Here is a 22,245-nt window from a genome sequence, read left to right on the forward strand (position 1 = left end):
CAGCGTCTTTGTGAACTGTCTGTCACCCTTCCCTTGAGCTCCCCATTTAAACCGTGCGTACGTGTGTGGTGTGCGCGCGCGCGCTGCGGGTGCGTGTAAGTAATAGAGGTCTGATAAATGCTTTATTATCACGACCTCTGTGTGTGTGGATATCACATTAGAGCCATCATTCATCTTCTGTCTCTGTTCAAGTCAATATTGCTTTAGGGGCTGATCCATTTTGTTAAGGCTGCAGAAAACACTCAAACGGGGGCCGGGGCTTCGGACCTGGCAGAGCCAGCCGCGGGCTGGACCGAGCAGTACGTTTCTGTTCACCACGCTAAATGACCAAAGGTGCTGATGTATGATACACGTTCACAAGCAGGTCCGAGAGGGTGACAGCATTTGTGTGTGTGTGTGTGTGTGTCCATGCATGCGCATTTGCGTGTGTGCATGTGTGTGTGTGTGTGTGTAAGTGTGTAAGTGTGTGTGTGTGTGTGTGTGTGTGTGGAGTGCTCGTGACGCTGGATGAGAGGTGGCCCCGGGACAGGACCTGTTGTCCAGGAGGGGGTACACTTTGATGAATGGCCAGTTTATGGTGCTGTCAAGCCCCCGCCCCCCCTCGTCTATAGGGAAGAGGCGGCAGGCCGGACAGCCCAGCTGATTGCCCAGCCCCGGTGGCCTCACTGATGATCAATCAAACTGATTGGCTATGGCAAATATGGTTACCGATAGAAGAGCGAAAAATAGATTATAGCACAGCCATGTGGGGGTCTGGCCAAGGGGCGGGGGTAGGGTTAAACAAAGGAACGAAAGAATGAAGGAGGGTCAGAGTGTGCTGACACAGGCAAAGAATGGCTGATCTCGAACCTCACTCACTCTCATTCACACACACACACACACACACACACACACACACCACACACACACACACACACACACACACACACACACCAAACACACACACACACCAACACACACACACACACACACACACACACACACACACACCACACACAACACACACACAACACTAAGAAGATGTAATACACACCCTAGCCAAAGCCACAACCTGATGCTTGAGCAGTAAACGTTATTACTGTTTTCACTGTGCAATGTATCTGAATGTGAGGGCAGTCTCAAAATGCTTGCACTCCTAATGGAAACTAGATGACTGCACTGGACTTTCAGCTTACGCTTGTGTGTGTGTGTGTGTGTGTGTGTGTGTGTGTGTGTGTGTGTGTGTGTGTGTGTGTGTGTGTGTGTGTGGCGGCGTACATGCACAAATGCGTGTGTGTGTGTTTGCACCTGCTTTTTGATCAGTGCTCTTGACACCAAGGTCATCTTTAATACGCTTTGATCTGGTATCCAGCAGAGCGTGCCTCTACCAACCACGTCTTGTTTTGGAACAACCGACATGGTGTGTGCACTATCAAATTGTCTTCTAATAGTCCTATTTTCTTCATCTTATTATGTCTCTCTCTCTCTCTCCTCTCTCACTCTTTCTCTCTCTCTCTCTCTCTCTCTCTCTCTCACCCTTCAGGCAAGTGTGTAAGTGCCTGGAGGGAGAGAGAGTGGGAGAAGCAGTCATTTTTTAAGGCTAACGACATCCTCTGTGCAGCATCCCCAGAGACCCTACACATTACCACAGTCTCTTTGACAAAGTCATTTTTTCTATTCCAGCAAAAACACTTAGCCCTATAGAAGCTGGGATTAAACCTAAGTAATCATATACCCAAATATTATACAACACTGCATTTAACTCACTCATAGAAAAAAATGAAATGAAGATTTGAAAGGAGGAAAAAAAAAAGCAAGAAATGAAAATATTTAAGTGGCTTTTGAACTAGGGCTAAGGGAACAAGCATCTCCCTCTCTCTCTCTCCTCTCTCCTCCCTCTCTCTCTCTCTCCCTCTCTCCTCCTCCTCTCTCTCCTCTCTCCTCTCTCTCTCGCTCCTCCTCTCTCTCCTCCTCTCTCTCTCTCTCTCTCTCTCTCCTCTCTCTCTCTCTCTCTCTCTCCCTCTCTCTCTCCCCCTCTCCCTCTCTGAAGTTGAGGGGCAGAGATGTATAATTTCTCCAAACACAAGAGATGGAGTCAAAGTCGCTCTGGTTCCTTTCTCCCCCTGTCCTCCGCTGTCAATCAGGGCGCGGTGAGCGGCGGGCGTAAGTGGCGAGCCCACAAGGCCCCATGCGGTGCATCCCCTGGAGTTTTATATATTCCGGGGAAAGATGCAGTCGCCCCAGATCCTTCATTAACAACGATCCACCCAGACACCCGTGGGGCAGGTGCAACTGTAATTAACTATTGTTTGACTATCAAAAAAAAAAAAGGGGGGGGGGGGGGTGAGAGAGGGAAAGGGAGAGAGAGAAAGAGAGAGAGAGGGAGGAGAGGAGGGAGAGGAGAGAGAGAGAGAGAGAGAAAAGGGCGGCTGATTAAATGCACTAAATGCAGAGGAGCACTCTCCCCCCTTCCGCTGCTGTTAATTTCCCGAGCCACCGTGCGCACGCTGGGACCCTTTTCAACCCGGCCCGCGGCCTCCGACGATAGCTAAGAGCCTGTTGCCAGCGGTAATCAAAACTCAGACCTGCAGAAAGAAGAAGAAGAAAAAAAAAAGAGCTTCTGGGGGGGTCTTCGAGTCAAGCGGCGCACCTTCCATTAGGAACGTGTTACTTTATGAAATCCAGTGGCCAGTAAGGGGCGGGAGAGGTGAAAACGCGCCGTCTTCAGGCAACTGAATGGCATCTCTTTAGTGATTAGAACAGCAATAATGGGCACCCCTGCTATTAGGGTCTAAGTCCATTTTATTGCTAATTCATTTATGTGCTGGTTCAGAAATACTTGACGCAAATCTCCTGCTAGGAAGTCATGTTTGTCAAAGAGAATTGCCATTATGGGCAAGATCTTAAATCAAATCCACAATAATGACAAAAATGGAACCCGTGGTAAAATCACTGTTTGAGCCAGATAACTCCAAGGAGGCATTATTGTGATAGAGGATGAAAATTTACCAACTAATCACATTTCAAGCTGCAGGGCTTTTTAATTAAGTCACTTTTTCCAATACGCTGGCCTGTTGCAAAAAACGTGCAAACACTCCTGTAAAGGTGTGAGAAACAAGGTCAACCCCAAAGACCTGCTATTTTAATGACTCGATATCATTTTATGGATTACACAGAAAAAGCCCGCATGTTTGTGCAACTCTCAAACACATTATGTATATGTTCAGTTACAAAGGTTATGAATTTAATCAGAATACGAAAAAAAAAAAAATAATGTAATGCAAGGAATACCAAAATAAAGCTTCGTTTGATATCTGTGGAGGGGTTCATCCCGTTAGGCAAAATTCCCGAACCGTTTCAATCAGAATAAATGGCGGGGCTCTCAGCCGCTGCGCTGGTTTTATATTGTGAATTATAGCGCGTCGTCCTTTGAGATACGGTACCTAATGTTCTGCATCACACGCTGATAGCACATTTCTATGATAATGCCCTATTTAAGCACCTTCACCGCACTTGCTGTGAAAGCCCCTACGAGAGCTTCTGTTCCTCCACTGAGGTCAGATGGTCTGAGCAGCCCCAGAGACACTCAACCCAGAGTAGCACACCGAGCACATCCGCCTCTCTTCGGCAGAGGTCAGCGGTACCACTACTTAGCCCTCCGGACCCGGGCCGTCACGTTTTGAGGTCCGAATTACATCTCTGTGTTTGCAGGCACCCAGCGAAGGATTACTTAGGGAGCCTCAGATGGAGGTGATTAGTGTCGGGTGGGGCAGGAGCGCAGACTCCTCACTGCTCCACCCTGTGGCACCCCTGCTCCGTCTAATCATTGCTTCTCAATCAGATAATTCCTGTGTCGAACACTCTTCTCCACGAGCAGCTATTAATTAACACGCCACCCTCTGCCCCGCGCCTCTTTAACGGCTTAATTAGGGGTGACAGGCTAACGACCCTGTTTACTCAATTGCCTTTCCTCTTTAATTATCCTAATGACTTGTGGATATTCAGATCGTCCTCTTTCCCCTTCTCATATGCATTAGCATACTAAATGAAGCCCTCAGCTGCACGACAGGGCGATGACTGTGTTTGTTCTGTGGCCGGTGATTGTAGCCGGAGTCGGAAGGTGAAGGTGCCGTGTGCTGAATCTGTAACATATCTTCATCATTAGGGCCTAATTAAGAAACGAGGAGCAACAGCTCATTAGCATAAGTAAATGGTTGTGTCCTCGGGGTATAACAACATAAGCTTTGATGGGATTAATTAGATAAACATGAGCTCTTCACTGACACAGTGGGCGGTCAATGCACAAATGATTCTAAGGAGGCCCTGGGAATTGTGGGAAACCTTTGCTGCGTGCAGAATGGCTACTGATTCATGCAGTATTAGCACCTCTATTAGCAAGGCTTGGCCATTGAGGGTGATATACAGTTGGCTCCTTAGCATGTGTTTTCTTACTAGACTCTCTCTCTCTCTCTCTCTCTCTCTCTCTCTCTCTCCCCCCATTCCCTCTCTCTTGCAAGATTCTTACGAGATTGTCCCGAGTTCCTCACCGTTCTAGCCGTGCATAATTAATAATAAATCTCTAAAGCCCCTGAGCTTGATTGATGGAAGGAAAATGGATGTTCCAAGCACCGATTGTTTCAGGGCTTCAGGATTAGGTGGAGTTATTTAACAGTTCATTTGAGCGGACGAGGTCGATGCGTGCGTGCGCGCGTGTGTGCCGGCTCACTGGTGCCAGGCCGGACCAGTAACCTTGCAGTAGGGTAATGCTCCATAATGGAGATTAAAGCCCCGTAGCTCACGCCCCGGCCCGCTGGTGGAGGGGGGTGAATCCCAGTTTTATTAACTTGTCTAAAGCGGGCTGCAGTGTGCAGAAGCTTAGCGGGGACTCTGGCTTTAGCTCTCCCTGACGGCTTGTTTACTAATTCCCCCCTCACCCCTTTTGTTTCTAGACATTTCCACGGTTTTCAGGGTCATGCGGAACATGGGCTCTCTTACACACTCTTTCGTTTAGCGTATGGATTTTAAAAATTATTATCATTATTATTATTAATTAATATTATTATTATCTTTGTGAAAGGACCAAGAGAGCAAAAACAATGAGCAATGTGAAGACTGTGATTCATGAGTGTGGAAAGACAAGGTGTGTAATTAAGAGAGGTCCTTTAAGTGATAAACTACAAGCTTTTTAATGACTTACAAGCATTAGTAATTGTGGCATAAACCTTTGCTCTGCTGCATTTTCTGTAGTGTAATTAAGAGTGTTTTATTCGTGTGTGGGTATGTACATGCACGTGTGTGTGTGTGTGTGTGTGTGTGTGTGTGTGAGAGAGAGAGAGAGAGAGCATGTGCATTTGTGCATGTAAAGTGTACGCATGCGTGTGCATGTGTGTGTGTGTGTGTGTGTGTGTGTGTGTGTGCATGTGTGTGTGTGTGTGTGTGTGTGTGTGTGTGTGTGTGTGTGTGTGTGTGTGAGTAGTCTGGCTGGCCCATTTATAGCAGAGAAGCTGCTAAGTATCAAGGAGTAAGTCTGTGAGTGACCCCTGAATTATTCCAACTACTAGAGAATGCCTCCCATGTGTGCTGCAGATGGAGACAACACACACACGTGCACACATCTGGACCCCACACTGGTATCAGATTCAAAAGGGATTTTATGTGTTCACACTCAGATGTGTGCGGTCTTAAAAAATACACAAAATTAAAAATACAGCACGCATACACAAATAGAAGACAACTTCATGTTTCATTTCATGTATAGTTCTTGTGACATTTGTTCCTGTTCCTGTAAACTACCAAATGCATTTAAAGGACTGCTGACACAAATATAATTTATGTATAAGCTAGCAGTGTGTAAAATTGCTCCAAAATACGTCCTGCAAGTTTCAGATACATTCCATCCTGGCCCCACATCTAAATCTAAATCTAAAGGCCCATCTAATTCAGCCCCAAAATGCATAATATTCAACAAAGGAAACCAGAACCAGATCAGCTCTATTCCAACACCCTGTTAAGTTCTATTGAGCGCTACAGTACTCATCTCTGCCACCCAGCTCAGAAGCTTTATCCAGAACCTTAGGGACGATTTCTGTGCAAACACAGATATACGACTTTCAATCATTCTCCCCGTAAACAAGCTTTTCTCGAGGGGCATGATTGGCGATAGCGTCGCCCCGCTGAGCGCGAGCTGGGGTCAGCCATCTTAGGAGTGAGCGTTTAAACGCCAGTCACGTGACCTGCTGAACAAACGCAGGATTTGTCCCACTTTTGTGCGCTACGGGTCGGGGTGACGGCCGCCACAAAGGGACGAGGGATGAGTGTCGGAGAGACGCGGGACGGAAAAGAGCGGGGTTAGCGGTCGGTCCGCTGCTAGCGACGCCGCGGTGGGAGATAAAGGGTGTCGGCTTGTGGACAATAGGAGAAATATTGGCTATTGGTAAGCATTTTTTCAGTGACTTTTTCTTTAACTTTGCATAAAATTTGCATACTGTCAAAATAAAAGTCACAGCTGCATCTCCAACTGAATAGGCTCGTATTCTGGTGGTTTTCTTTCCTCTGTGAGTACGGCCTCCCAAGATTGTTGCCTCCACCACACCTCACGACCCTGGCCGTTCCCTGGACCCACACCGCCTTTTTCCAACCTAGTCAGCCTAAAATTCCTGGTGGTGGGAGAACAGTGTGGGTGGGTGGAGATGTCAGACTGGCTGAGGAGTGGGAGGAGTTGGGTTCTCATGACCAGGGCCTGGCCGGGCCCCGCCTCCAGACCAGGCAGCGTGGTGGGCAGCCAGTGCATGGCTGGCAGGGCCCCCCGCAGGGGACCTTCGGTACTGCAGACCTCTCACTCCCTCACTCCTCACCCCCCTCTAGGTCATTCTTTGTCTAATCCTTCACTGCGCTATTAATGCAAGAATGGCGCTGCGTGGTCTCTCTGTCTTTTCATCTTTCCGTACCTGTGAGGGAGAGGACGGGATTATTACAGAATTCATTCAGTCTCTTCTGCACACCGCTCTGCCACTTCCTCCAACAGCGAACACGACTGCCTGAGGCCACTACGTACAACACCACCACCACACGTGTGAAGCGTTACTTCACCACCACCACACGGGTGGAGCTTTACTTCACCACCTCCACACGGGTGGAGCTTTACTTCACCACCACCACACGGGTGGAGCTTTACTTCACCACCTCCACACGGGTGGAGCTTTACTTCACCACCACCACACGGGTGGAGCTTTACTTCACCACCACCACACGGGTGGAGCTTTACTTCACCACCACCACACGTGTGGAGCTTTACTTCACCACCACCACACGGGTGGAGCTTTACTTCACCACCTCCACTTAAGTCAAGGTACGTTTCATCAGACAGCTGAAAAATGCCCAAACCACAAGACAGGAGCAACCCGTAATTCTGCCTCTTGTGCTGTGCACACACACTAATGCAATGACCAATGACCAAATCTTTAATGAACACACACACACACACACACCCCACACACACACACACACACACACAGAAAGAGGTACAGAAAGTAACTGTCCTGGGGACATGGTGGTCAGTCCGTTGACCGAGATCAAAATCAAGTTCACCCCTGTATACAGAAGGAAATAAAGGTTCCCCAGACCACCAATACCGTGAGAGTACACCAAAACAATTCCTAAACTAACTTCTTTAGAAATGCTCAGTTTCCATGCCAACGGCAGCCTATCCACATGTTACTATATGAGTAGTGTGAGAGGGGGAGGGGCTTCGTTCACACAACAGAATTAATAAATTCTGAGAGAGAGAGAGAGAGAGAGAGGTTGAGAGAGAGAGAGAGAGATTGAGAGTGTTTCAGATAGAGAGATATTGAGAGATATTAAGAGAGATATATATTGAGAGAGAGAGAGAGGTTGCCGGAGAAGACTTTCACTCGGCCACTTTTCCATGTTCTTTGTTCAGAAGCTGCACTGGGGGGTTGTGGTATTCAGAGACTGTGGCAGGAGACAGAGAGGAAGAAGGATCACGGGAGAGGAAGGAGAGTCCGAGCCGTTACAGTGTAGGAAAGCTAATATTGTGTTCTTTCAGCAGTCTTCCATTTCCCCTCTCACCTCCTCTCCTCTCACTCTCTTTTGCTCTCCCCCTCTCTCTCCCTCCCTCCCCCCTTCCTCTCTCACCATCTCTAGCTCTCTATCTTTCTTCATCTCACTCTCCCACTTGAATTCCAGAAGGGAGTGTGCAGACATAGACATGGTTCTGTCCCCAACAGACAATCCATACTCAACCTCTCTCTCTCTCTCTCTCTCTCTCTCTCACACACACACACACACACACACACACACACACACACACACACACACACACACACACACACACACACACACACACACACACTGCCCTGTAGCTGCACACACTGTACTCAAGCATCTGGAACTGTGCAAGCTAAGAAGATCTAGCATAATGACAGCATTCTGTCCAGTGAGGGACAGTTCCCACAGATAAGACAGAAAGGCATGTTTGTTTTCAGGCCTGGTCAAAAAAAAGACATCCAGTTTTGAAATACAGGGCTGGTTTAAAAAATTCCTGCTGGCCACCCTCGCAAATGGCCTCTCCATATTCTGCAACCTTGTACATGACATAGTAAGTCAGCAAAGGGCTTGTCTGAGCTTATACAAAACAAGCCATATATCATTGTATTGCATCCATGATGAGACTCCCAGAAGTATGCATGTGCAAATGTGTGTTTGTGTGTGTGTGTGTGTGTGTGTGTGTGTGTGTGTACAAAAGCCATTTACTATGATGTCAGACAGGCAAGGATTTCTCATTGAAAGATCACACACATGGCAAATGAGAGCTCTCCTCCAATAAACACACAGGGTTTGTGTGCATACAACGCACTTCAGCAAGCTCAGAAAACGAAACGAGTTAGGCTCCATTAGCATGTAACTGAGCCAGAGAAAGACAGAAAGGTTTTATCATTAAGTCATCTCATAGTCCTACTAAAAACCACATCGATTATTTCTGCAAACCTTCTGCTCTTAGTGAGTGAAACACCCAACGACAACAGATCACGCCGTGTGTTTTCTTGGCAGTCTTTTTGTTTTCATGCTTTCTGTTTTAATGAACGAACACCCTCTTCCGTGGAATTACAGTCACTAGCAGGCCAGAGATCATGGTCATGGCCGCGGACTGCTACTCTGTCTTGTAAATACTCATCATTTTTAACGAGGTTCATACTGAAATGCAATTTGAAATGCACTCCATAAAAAACAGAGTCAAAGGATTAATGGGGAATCCTGATACATTTAACTAATACTTCATCTGTCATTTTTGCACTAAATATCGTAAAAGGAAGAGACACGTTTTACAAAGCAATAAATAAAAATAATAAACGCCACGTTTTCCAAGCTCTTCCTGTCTCTTCCTACCTCTTTCAGTGCAGTGTGTGTGTGTGTGTGTGTGTATGTGTGTGTGTGTGTACGTTGGACGGTCAGAATCCCGAGCCCTCTGCATTCTTCAGTGCGGGCCGCTGCCCCTAGGGCTGCCTGGCCGGCCGTATAATTGCCCTGCGCTACAGATAGTTACCAGCCTTCCCCCTGTCCCACACCCACTCTCCATCCCCCTGTTTATTCTCCTCTGATTTCAGCCTCCTTTGGGTCATCATTCATCACCAGGGCCCCCCCGGCCCCTGGGGACCGGACCAGGAGGCCCCGCTTCTATCCTCCATAACCAGAGGCCATTTCTGATGGCCCTGGCATTATAAGGGGGAAAACAGAGGGAGAAGAGGGGGAGAATACGCCCGCGTGAAGGGGGTTGCACAGCAGTGATTATTGTATCCAGATAATCATTTCAAACAAATTATCATAATTATCAATCAATCATCACGTTTGCAGCAAGCTGCCCTCGGGTGGGAGGGGAAACTCTCCTGACCTGTAATGCCGTTCTGGCATATAAAAAGCCATCATAAATTCGAGGGGTCGTTTGAAATGAAATTTGTACAGCAGGGAAATACCCTGGCTTGATAAAACAAAACATTAAAGACCTATTTACCCCCCATGTGACCCCCCTGTGCTAATATAACTGACTCAAGTCCAGAATATCTCTCAAACCCCCCCCCCCCCCCCCACCCCCACACACACACACACACACACCCTCTGATCCTTTTGTTTTGGGAAAAAGAAAGTGTTAAAATATGACCCTGGCTTCACACGAGTGAAAGGGCCGCTCCGACATCAGAGACAAACCTCCACACATGCCGTCGGCGTGAGCGACATCCACGATGAATCAGGCGTGTTGTCTGATGGCGGCATTTCGCAAACACAAACATTACAAGATAAGATAGGCACGGCCATTTTTCTAATCTAAAGAAAAGGGACCGTGGCAGTGTTGACTAGGAGAGTCTTAGCGTGATCTTGGAGAGCCTGTCAAAAGAGTCATTAATCTCTTTCCCATTAAAGCATCACAGCCCTGATGTAGCCTCCCCACATTTATAAAGCGGTCTAAACGGAGGAAATGTTTTCATTCTCCAGTCGGGCCAGACAGGACAATGCCGGAGGGCGTCTGCCCTGGGCACTTTTGGATCAGTTCCAAATGCAATTACAACACATTGATTTTCTATAATGAATCTATGTCTGCGAGTACTATCAGTGCCAGATCACTCTAAGCTTACATATTTGTACCACACACACACACACACACACACACACACACACACACACACACACACACACACACACACACACACACACACACACACAAACATGCACTGCACACATACACACACAGATACAGATGAATATACACTTTATACACAGTGTCTGCAGTGGGATTACATTTGGCAGCTTCACAGAAAGCCAAAGTGTGTGTGTGTGTGTGTGTGTGTGTGTGTGTGTGTGTGTGTGTGTGTGTGTGTGTGTGTGTGTGTGTGTGTGTGTGAATCCAAGCAGAAGCACAGGTGGTAAGGTGGCCAGATAGGATCTGTAGTGGATGCTAAGGCTCTATCTCCGCCGCCACAGATAGGCATCTGCAGCTGGGCGTCAGGATCCTGATCGTGGCAGGACGGATCAGCGAGAGGAGATCCGACCCTCCTCCTCCTCCTCCTCCTCCTCCTCTTCCTCCTCACCCCTCGTCTCCGTGTGCGGCCGCCCCAGCTAAGCAGGCTTTCCAGCCGGGACACAAAAGCCTTTTTCTGGAGCTGCGGTCTTGGGCAGGCTAGCTCAGATAGGGGGCAGATCATGGGGCAACAGAGGGACGGACGTGGCGCGGGATAGATTATCTGCCCCTGATGTTTTCATTGCTGGAGCTTCAGGGCTTGACACTCGTGCACACGTATGTGGCATACACATGCGTGTGGGCACACACTCACATACACAGACATAAACACACTCACATACCCCCCCCCCCCCCCCCCCCCAAATAAATAGATAAATAAATAAATAGATAGAAAAGGAGCAGAAACTGTGCAGGTAGACTGTATAAATATAGGTAAAGGATGAAGTGTGGTTATTAATAGCAACTCATGAATAATTTTGACTTTTAATTTGTATTTTTAGGCATCTGAATGATGAGGGATCATCCCGGAGTGCAAGACCAACATGACAATAAAACATTTCAGGTATAAAAACGTTTGTAAGGATTAAAAGTGTCATTAAGACATTTTCAAATACCAACCAAATGATTGATGTCACCACACCAAAACGAACATGAAACTCAAATCACTAGAAATTTATGAAAGAAACCTTTTTGGATTCTTCATATTCTTATTAGGGCTTTAAAAAAAAAAACACAAGTAAGGACGGCGGAAGAAAACATCTGAAGAAAAGACTTTTAAAAACAGGCCGCATGCCATCACCCTCCTACGTGTGCCTTACGGCTGCTTGGTCGCCGCGTAGGCGAGAGACAGTGGCGTCCTGCGTGCTCATTGGCTGACCAGAGCTGTGCGCTGCGGCACCTGCCTGGCCTGTGCCACGCCCGGGGAGACTCTCCAGCAGGTGCCTCGCCATTGTTCTTCCACCCACCGCTTTTACACCCCCAACCCCCCACACACCACCTCCACCTTCTCACGCTGACCATGACAAAAGAAGGTGCCCCGCCCCTTCCGTTAAATGTATTGCCCCTTAAACCTAACCCCCATCTTTAAACTTAACCTCCAGCTTTAAACCTAACCTTCAACTTTAAACCTAACCCCCAGCGTTAAACCTAACCTTCAACTTTAAACCTATCCTCCAACTTTAAACCTAACCTTCAATTTTAAACCTAATCTCCAGCTTTAAACCTAACCTCCAACTTTAAACCCTAACCCTAACCATTACTTTAAACCTAAGCCCCAGCTTTAATTGTAACCTCCAGCTTTAAATCTAAGCCCCAGATTTAAACCTAAGCCCAGCTTTAAACCTAAGCCAGGCTTTCAGAGGGCTGGATCTCAGAAACGCTACCCAAAGAGAGACACTCTGTTATCTATTCAGTCAAATCATCAGTTTTGAAATAACACACATACACAACAAATACTCTAATAACTAATTTTACACAGCAGTTTCAGTGTTCTGAGAGAATTGTTCGAATGAGATGGTGAAAGTGTTTTTTATGCATGTGCGTGTTAGGGATTCATCCAACCACAGGAGGAGGTACAGTACTCCAGGTAGACACCCGAATACTGGAACTGACACAGGAATTCACACAGAGTTAGTTTCATTCAGCCTAATTGCTAGATATGGCTCTTGCGAAACCTGAATGGTGAGTTTGAGGGCACAGTGTGTGTGGTTTGGTGTGTGTGGTTTGTTGTTTGGTTCCCCGAGAGCCGTACTACAGTAACCTTCCGCTGTTTGAGGGTTTGTGTGCACAGTTATGTCACGCATCCCCTCTGTTGCAGTTATGTATGGCACGCCGATCACCAACACTGACAGACAGGGAAGAGTTAAGGCCAGACGCTCAGGCCAGACGCCCAGGCCAGACGCCCAGGCCAGACGCCCAGGCCAGACGCTAAGGCCAGACATTCAGGTCCTACCTTCTTGATGCAGCTATCTTGGGATGACGCTTCATGGTCATTCAGGATTTGCTGTGAGGAGAGAGAGAAAGCCACCATTAAAATACAAAACTGACAAAAAGAAAAGATATAGATATGAATTCAATCGTACGAACAGGAGCATGTGTTTTTTTTTTTATCCAATCGCTGGGTGGTGACTTTTAAGCTAGCGAAAAAACGAGACAGCTAAAAGAATCCAACAAATCACTGAAAGTGTGTCGTCATGGCCGCTGTTGCGAGGTTTGACGCGGTGGGGGTTGAAACCTGACAAGCAAAAAGTGCAAAACGGCCGTTGAGTGATGGGACAGGAGTTCATCGTTTGACCCCTGGATCGGCCCCCTTTGCCTCCTCCTGTCCCGCGGACGCTGAAGACCCCTCTTTGTGTGATGAAATGAAAGCTTCATAGATTTGACATTAACTCACGGGAGCAGGAAATCTCAGCTGGCGTAGACGGTCAGAGGAGAAGACGTGGAACGGGGGCGGTTGGGGGAGGGGGGTATTCAGGAATATTTATCTACAGAGGCTCGGGTGAGAATGTGGCCAGTGTCTTCCAGGGCTGCGTCTGTGATGAGAGGCCAGCCTGTTCGAGGCAGGGGAGATAATGGGAGTGCATGTGAGCTCTCTCTGAGCCACCCATTCATCCAGCGCAGGGAAGGAGAGGAAGAAGGACGTGCTCAGGGATTATGGGGCAGCGCTGGAGGGGTGCAACCATCTCTGCTGCCCCCACAAAAAAAAAAAAAAAGAGGCCCCCCCACCTCCCGTCCACGCCAGACACCGTGAATCGAAGTGGACGTGCCAGGGCGCGGCAGACGTCTGCGGTCTCTCGTCTGGGACACCTTTCTGTTTTAAACTTCAATTCACAGTGGGGTTTCTTGGCGCTGGGTAGAACTCGCATACACTCGAACGAATCAGGCCGGAATTGAATCTGGAGCTTCCTGTTCCTGCTAACAGGAAAAGCTCAAGAAAAATATATGTTTTTACCTCTCTGTTCTGAATACGTTTTATTTTAAGAGGACTTTCTGAATATAGACATTCAGTCGCAGATATAGTCTGTATAAGTGAAACAACTGTCTGCGTTAAATTTAATGAAAATTGGCAGAACGGTGAAAACAAATGAAATTTGACCAAAATGGGAAGGAGGCCCCAAAAAGTGAGCATGCAAAGCATTCTGGGAATAAATGAAAACATGAAAACGGACATAGAGGTTTAAATTATGCAGAAACTAAAAAATGTAATGGGCTACTTGATTTTTATAGGTCTACCACCCCACTCTTTATCAGCCTGTGATTGGCAGCTGTGCACACTGCCCAAAAGCTGTGGTTCCCTAAATTAGGCTGTCAATGTATCCAAGCCAACCAAGTGGAAGCAATTACATCACAAATACTCAAACAAGTCTACTTAAACTACTTACATACATAATTCAATCCTGTAGCCATGTCAGAGCCACACAAATCCAAAACAACGTTATGGTGCCGGCACATTCGAACGACACATTTCAAACAAGCATGGAGTGGAATTCAAACCAAGAAAACGCAGAGGCGTTTTTTTTTTCCAGCCTCGCCGTTCGTTCGTTTTCTACACCGCACCATGTGTAACCTATTCTCCCGGTGCACGATGGCAGGCCTGACACACGTGTGTGCACACACGCATTCCAGATACACGAGCACACACTTTGCGCGCATGTTTATAAAAGTGTGTAGCATAATTACACTGCAGTTTGCTGCTAGCTCTGCCAGGTCCAAACTGTTGTACCACAGAGAAGGAGGGAGGGAGGGAGAGGGAGAGAGAGAGAGAGAGAGAGAGAGAGAGAGAGAAAGAGGAAGAGAGAAAGAGAGCGAGAGAGAGAGAGAAAGAGGGAGGAAGAGAGAGAAAGGGAGAAAGAGGGAGAGAGAGAAAGAGAAAGAAAGAGAATGAGGGAGGGACAGACAGAAGAGTGAGTGATCAAGTGGCGGAGAGATAGATTGAATGGTAAAATAAAATTAGGTACAAAAAAAATCATTCTGCTGCATGAAAATAATGGAGTAAAGGAAGAAAAGAGAAAGAGACAGAAAACAGAACAGAAACAGAAGAAGGGGGTAAGAAGAGACAGACTGTCTACTCAGACAGCTGTAACAGTTTACAAACTTTGTTTAGACGGCAAACAGCCACAGACACATTCAGGTAGGCCGTGTTCATGCCAAGCCAAATGTGGGTACCGAACTGTGCAAGAGGATGCAGAAATTCCATCAGACATGTGAAAACACGAGACACTTAAAAGATGCCTTAATATCTCTCTAACAGAAATAAAGTGGTTATTCCTCACCTCCAAAATCTCTTCCAGGTGACACTAACATTATTGTATTATATTTTTGCACAAGAATTTAATTAGGGGTCAATTAGATTTGCTTATTTAGAAGAAGAAACTGCACCCAGACAAAGAAAATACACCCATATGAAAGGAAACCGAGATGAGAAATGGAGCTAGAAATAATTTTAACATATCTGTTATCTGAGTGGTGTGAATGAAACAACATTGATTCGTACTGTGTGAGCAAGACTCTGTGTGTGATTACCTGGCCTTGCCCCAGCACACAGCTGGATAAATGACTTACGTTCAGCAAGCCAGAGCCGTATGTGCACACGTCAAGCAAATAAATAATGTATTAATTAGACGGTCGGAAAGAATGATTTGCCACAAGCGTCGGTATGATTTATGACATGTCAGAATCATTTCAAAGTGACTTTGATGAGTTTTGTTATTATTTTTTTTTTCCTTTTTGTGACAGGACGTTTCGAGACGAAAACACAGGACCAAACCTCTGAGAACCGTCTTGCAACATTTGCTTACACAAGCTTGTCAGGGCTTCTTGTGTAAATGAAAAACCGTAAAGCCACAGTGATTAGTGTGTCACGATGACAGTGCGAGTGAGGGCCCGAGAAGCCAGGGAGGAACCCCTCGAAAAGAAATAAGCAGCAGAAAGTGTAGCCACCTGTACCCGGCTTGGGCCCAACTGTCTGAGGTAATTACCAACCCCCCCCTCCCCGAGGGTGTGACTCAGGGGGGAGAGAGGAAGAATGTGTATGTCTTCCTGGTTAAGGAAAAAAAAAATCATGGTTATTACCATTCTAAGCACACCTTTGTTAGCATGTGCCATGAGGAGTTTCTCATTCCTCTTCTGCCTCATTCATACTGACACACGGTGATGACCAACATACAAAAGAAAAGCCACCCTCTCCCCTTTAGCCACGCACTACACACACACAAACCGGCCACACACAACCTCTTCCAGCTCAGTCAGCTGCGTGAACAGACACACGCCGGTCAAAGAATACACCCCTTCATTTAAGCGCAACAAACGACGCTAAACGTCGACGGAAAAGCAACAATGCGCTCTTGTCAGCACTTAATTGGGCAGCTGCTCTAATTGCAGTTAACGAAAGCCCGCGAAACATGGCTCACGCGGAGGCGCGAGGGTGCGCGTCTCGCGGCGAGACGCAGTCGCGCGTGCACATTTGAAGGGTTTTGCAGTGGGGGAAAGTTTTCGGCACGAGTTGCCAACAAACTTTCTCCTCAAGTCTGGATAATATGAGGCAATATGGCAGCGCGGCCAATAGATAGTTATGAATGTCAAAAGCCGCAGGTTTCCAAAAAAGAAACACCAGAAAACAAACCTCAAGGCCTTTTGAACTGACTGAGTGACATCCCCTTGGCTCGGTCGACCACACTAAGAAAGCCACAAATTGAAAGTTTTGCTTTGCAGTTATTGAGGGCATTTTCTTGTTCTGGCGAAGAACGCCAGCGTTTAGAATACGAGAACGGAGGAGCGTCGTGAGTCTCCTGCCACAGCGATCAGTGAGCAGACTGCTGTCACTCACGCTGCAGGATCTTAACACCTGAAACCGAGAGGAGGAAGAGAGGCAGAAAAGATGCCCGAGACTGGCTTGCAACTACACCTCGTGGCTTCAAACACAACATAGTGGCACAAAATTATGATCAATTAATTGCTCCCCAAACCACACGCACGCCCACGCTTGCTTGCTTGCACGCGCGCGCAGCCCGCCGACGCCAATCCAAGCTACTAAATGAAGAGCGAACAAAAACACAGCTCACTTCAACGGGCGATATTACGCTGATGTCATTTTATCGACCGCAAATTCCTACGCTGTGTTGCTATACATTTGGATGTGGCTGTGTCTGAATCATGTTTTCACAGAGCGTGATGTGGGACTGTGTCACAGCTGGGGTTTCGTGTGCAGGGCAATATGTCTTCAAAACGGGGCGACTGCGAAGTTATTCTGGGACTTCACGAAAAGAACCAGACGAGGCGCAGTCCAACGCTAAAACAAACTTTTAAAAGAGCTTACACATAAAAACTAAAGGGGCAGACGAAAAGGGGTTGGTAAATACCAGGAAGCTAGCGACAATCTGATAGGCCATATTCATGATGACTTTAATAAGTTGAGGACTTGTGGCGTTTTTTTTTTTTTGGGCCAAGGCAAACATCAAGGCAGGACTGATAGTGAACGCTCCAACGTCGGTAATTAAATATAATCGCTCCCAGCTTAGCTTTGTTTGATTCTCTATTATATTCTTATCAGCATCTCCTGTCCTGTCAGGGAGTGTGAGAAAGGCGCGAAACGGATGGCTAAAGGAATGTCGTAGTCCTATTGTTCGCTCACAAAGGAGAGAGGACAGACACCCGCGAAGGGCGGGTTTGTTCAGCGCTTATCACCGCAGCTAAAGCTAACACACAACCTTTCGGTCAGGATGGGGTGGGTGTGGGGCAGATAGAGGCCGAAACCCAACGACAGATTTCATGGACAAACAGGGCCGAGCGTTTGTGTGGAAGGTCACGAGACCTTTCGGAGAATAAGTCACATTTCTGCAATGAGATGTTGTTGCTTTATAGTTTATAATGATGGTTAAGATACAGCATGCAGGATGTTTGTGTGTTGGTACTCAAATATAAGTAGCACGTGTTTCGACGCACAAACGGTTAAAACTTTGAGTACCAGCAAAACCAGCTGAGGGTTCCCAATCATCAGTCCCCTGTTTGGCTTGGCATACATTAGCAGCTCTGTGTAATTGTAATGCAGTGCATTTTGATTGATTATATTGAAGATGTGAAACTGACACTTTTTTAAATAACCCACATCATGAGCTTGACTAACCCTTAAATCAACCCAGTCGAATCGTTTAAAATACCTTCCAAACTCCGAAAGATGAATGATTGCTCCTTCGGCTCGTGACACTTCTCCATCCAACACGCCATGGGGCGTTACCGCTTACTCAGCGTCCGCACCTGCTCCGCGTACTTCACTTTACGAAGCCGAGAAATCGACAACGCTGTTTGCAGAACGAGCTGTCTCAAATTTATTAAAAGGGTCATATTCTGATTCAGGCTGTTATCATCCATCATCTGTGGCCTTTTAACCGTACTTCTGACTTAATATTGGCAGAGCAATTCGGATAAATCAAGGCACGGGCAAAGTTTATTGATAAGCCATTCAGGAAGATGATCGGTAATAATCATACGGGAATATAGGAGAGACAATAGATTTCTCCAGTGCTGGGTGTTTGACGGTTCACCATCTACAACATATAGTGACTTGCTTTTAAAGCAACGTGTAAGGTTATTGGAAGGCGTATGTTTGAGTCCTGAAGGCTACATCCTTGTAGTCGCTATATATGGTGAAACGGCACAGCAACTAATGTATAACTAACCATAGGGAGTCTTACTCTGGCCTGTCAGCCAGGATCATGATGAAGGCATGGTGACATCTTAAAACCTTCCAACTTGCTTATGAAGTTGCAATTGTTGACAATAGTCAGAAAGCACCACATTAAAATGAATGGTTAAATTAGTCTAAAATACATGGCTGTGGCCTTGAGGCATATCTCCCTGTCTGAATTCTTTTATTCATACACTCTCCTGCACAATGATTGACTGTCTGGAAACCAATACTGTTTTATCAATAGTCGCTTTTCCGCCACTCGCTGTGAGCCCAGCCATGTTTCAAGCAGTGGATGGAAGTGCTTAGATGTCTACAGAAGATCAATAGAGGCTTTTCATTTAAAGCAGGACTTCTCTGGGATGCAAATGTGCTACTCACAAGAAGAAGCATACTTGTTAGACGAGAGTGATCTGGAACCAGGCCTGAAAGACACTGTCATAAAACACAGCAGGACAAAAACAGTATATTATCCGAGCCTTTATAGTATTATTTACCAGTTCTTTATATTAAGCCTTCATTATTTATGTCCCTATGCTTTGCATCATTTCCACTTAAGACAAATCCCCTATACATAGCCAATAAACTGATTTTGATGTATGGTATATTCATGAGTTTTTTTTTTCAACTTTCAAGTTTGAATGCTCTTTTTATGGTCTGTGCTCTTAATTTGTGTGTTTGTGTAGCTCTAACCACCTGCTGTGTGGAAGCGTGCTTCACAGCCTTCTGAGCAGTCGTCTTCTCACTTGAAGAAAGTCTGACGTATTAGAGTGAGAAGGGAAAAGGTTCGGAGAAGTTTCTCCGGCATCCGGACTGTGGCTTCGCAAATATCAGCACACGGGGCAGGCCGGGCCCGGCCAACCTTTAAAGTGAAAAGTCTCTTGTGAGTTTGTCTAAGTGCATATATATATGTGGGATGGGGTTTACAAACACTCGCTTTTTTTGGGCGGGGTTGAGGCAGGGGTCAGCGCCTTCTCACTGCCCTCTTCTTAAAGAGACAGCCGCAGAGGAGAATTCTTTCCTAAATAAATTAATAGCCAAACTGTGTGCTTGCCGTCTGGCAGTGTGGTAGAGGGATCTGAAAGAGATGTTTCGGTAATATTCTGCACAGGGTGTAATGATGGACGTGTTATGCTCTGCATAGCCGACGCCGCTTCCCCCCCCCCCCTCCCCCCCCCCCCCCCCTCTTTGTTTTAAAAAACTGTAAAGTTTTATCTGGACTTTTTTAAAATTTGCCATGAGTGTATGATGGCAAGAAAAGTAGGGCAAGATGAACGTGTGTGTCATCGAGGCAGACTGTGTATAAGGCAGAAAACAGGGGTACAGGGGATCGCTAAATCTGTCTCATTGGATGGAAAAGAATAATCACAGCTATCTGTTCGCCAAGGAAAACAGAGAGCCCCTGAGCTAGCCTTTTGTCTTCGAGCACGCACATACACTCACACGGCTCCCTACCATACTGAGGACTCACCCTCATTAAACCCACATATTTGGACAGTCTAATTCATTGCTACCACAGATGGTCGTATACTATGAAATTCTGTAGAGTAAATGGAAACCAACATTTTCCGAAGAAACAGTGAATCTTTTTACAATTATTTAAGGACATCTGACAGAAATATTGTAGTATCTTCATCTCATGATGGAGTGATGCTGCCAAGATATTTTATGCCAAAAAGTGCCAGGATGTCTGAGTTCACCAAGTGCACCATGACCAGATATTTCCTCTATGTTAGCATTGGGAAGTAAGAATGCTAATTACAATTACAAAAAGGTCTCGGGGAGTCCATGAATAGAAGATTCTTATCTGAAGATGGAAGCCTGACTTTGGAGCCCCTCTCTAAAATGAAATGTATTTGGTTCCTTTGAATATTTTGAATTCTGAGTTTTTTTTCAGCTGCATATTGTGTTTATTTCATGTTGGTCTAGTAAATTATATCATCCCTTTGCTATTACTGCATGTAACCAAGAAACTGGCTGTCTTTTAGGGACTTGGATGAGACCTTGAGTAGATAAGAAGAAATTGTCCTGAAATATTTACAGGGGTCCATAAGAATGCTATGTAATGTGTGTGAGGGTGTTTAGGAGGCTGTCAGTGTGTGTAAGCACGTGTGAGTGTGTTTAGAAGGGAATCTCTGCGTGAACCATGTGAAGGTGTTGAGGAGACTATCACTGTGTGTTAGCAGTGATTTTCACTGACGGTTGTGTTTTATTTCATCATTCACACTCATCGCCAGCGTGAAGACAGCAAGGGTCCCCACTTGTCAGGACGTTAACAGGAGGTGGGCATTGGCCTTGTTAGCCACCTCCCCACCCTCTCAAACACACACACACACACACACACACACACACACACACACTCACACACACACACACACACACACACACACACACACAGCCACTCGTCAGATAGACTCTTCATGAAAGATCTCACACGTGAACCGTTAGCACTAAAAATGGTAAAATGCTGTAAATGTTATCCGTGAAAAGGTCTGCAACACCAAACGATGTCTCCCCGATCACAGATATCAAACCGAATGCCTACGTTGCCCATCAGTTTAAGTGGAATGGAAAAACAATTACGACTGATGATAATTGAAACAGCACTCTGTTGGCTACACGCACCAACAATAACAACTGTAATCATCATAATGGCAGGATAAGAATTTCTATCATTTCGCAGACAGCACAGAACACGCTTGTGTGCGTGAAATGAACTGTAGCTGCAGACCCCGTTTGCCCTCCTGGCTTGAGAGACATCCAGATCAGATTATTCCTCACACTGACCACTAAAAAATTCAAAGAGTGAAATTGAAGGCTGTAGCCAAGAGATAGCGCCTGGTGATACAGAGGAACGAATCACAAACAGGATATTTCCTCCACTAGTGAGGCTGATGAGGGCCAAAGTTCATGCAGGGGTTTTACGTTTTATTTATCTGCCGCCAGTGATTTCAACGGAGAGAAATGTTTCTATCATTAATGACTGTGATGGATGTGGTGGAATGGTGTATTTTCACAATTCACGATGTTCAAAAATGACAAAAAACATTAGTTTAACTGTAGGGTTAGTTTAGTTACTCTGCAATCTCTTTCAACAGGCTTCTCCTTTATTCAAAAGCCTGTTAACCACAACTGGGTTCATTGCCATAGGACTGCCCATACAGCAAAAATAAACACGTTTCTGGCAAAGCCGTGAGCTTTGGAGGACAGGCAACGATTCACACGAGAAGTATTTTCACGTACACACAGATGCTTTGGGGCATCAAAAGAAATAGGGATGTCTTTAGGGGAGCGTTCATGTGGGCGCGTTCAGTGTATCATAGAACAATATGGCATGGGACTTGTGTTTACCGAAGGCTGTGGATGTTTACGTTTATGAGAGAAGTGTTTGGCCATTGCCTGTAGTTGGAAATGTCTGTGTCATTCATGAAATCTTTTTCTTTTTTTACAGAAAAATCTCAAACATTACATAATGTGTACATTTAATAAAATATGGTGTCATAGTCTCTTAGATATATTGGCATGGTCATAATAATACAATAGATAAGTCTTCCTG

General features: G+C 46.1%; 1 protein-coding gene across 1 annotated transcript in view; it reads right to left on the reverse strand.

Moving 5' to 3' along the window:
• The window catches only part of plch2a (phospholipase C, eta 2a), a 107,054-nt gene that overhangs the window by 10,300 nt on the left and 74,509 nt on the right, over window positions 1-22,245 (reverse strand). The window lies entirely within an intron of this gene.

Source organism: Brachyhypopomus gauderio, unplaced genomic scaffold (assembly GCF_052324685.1).
Source record: "Brachyhypopomus gauderio isolate BG-103 unplaced genomic scaffold, BGAUD_0.2 sc65, whole genome shotgun sequence".
Taxonomy (NCBI): Eukaryota; Metazoa; Chordata; class Actinopteri; order Gymnotiformes; family Hypopomidae; genus Brachyhypopomus; species Brachyhypopomus gauderio.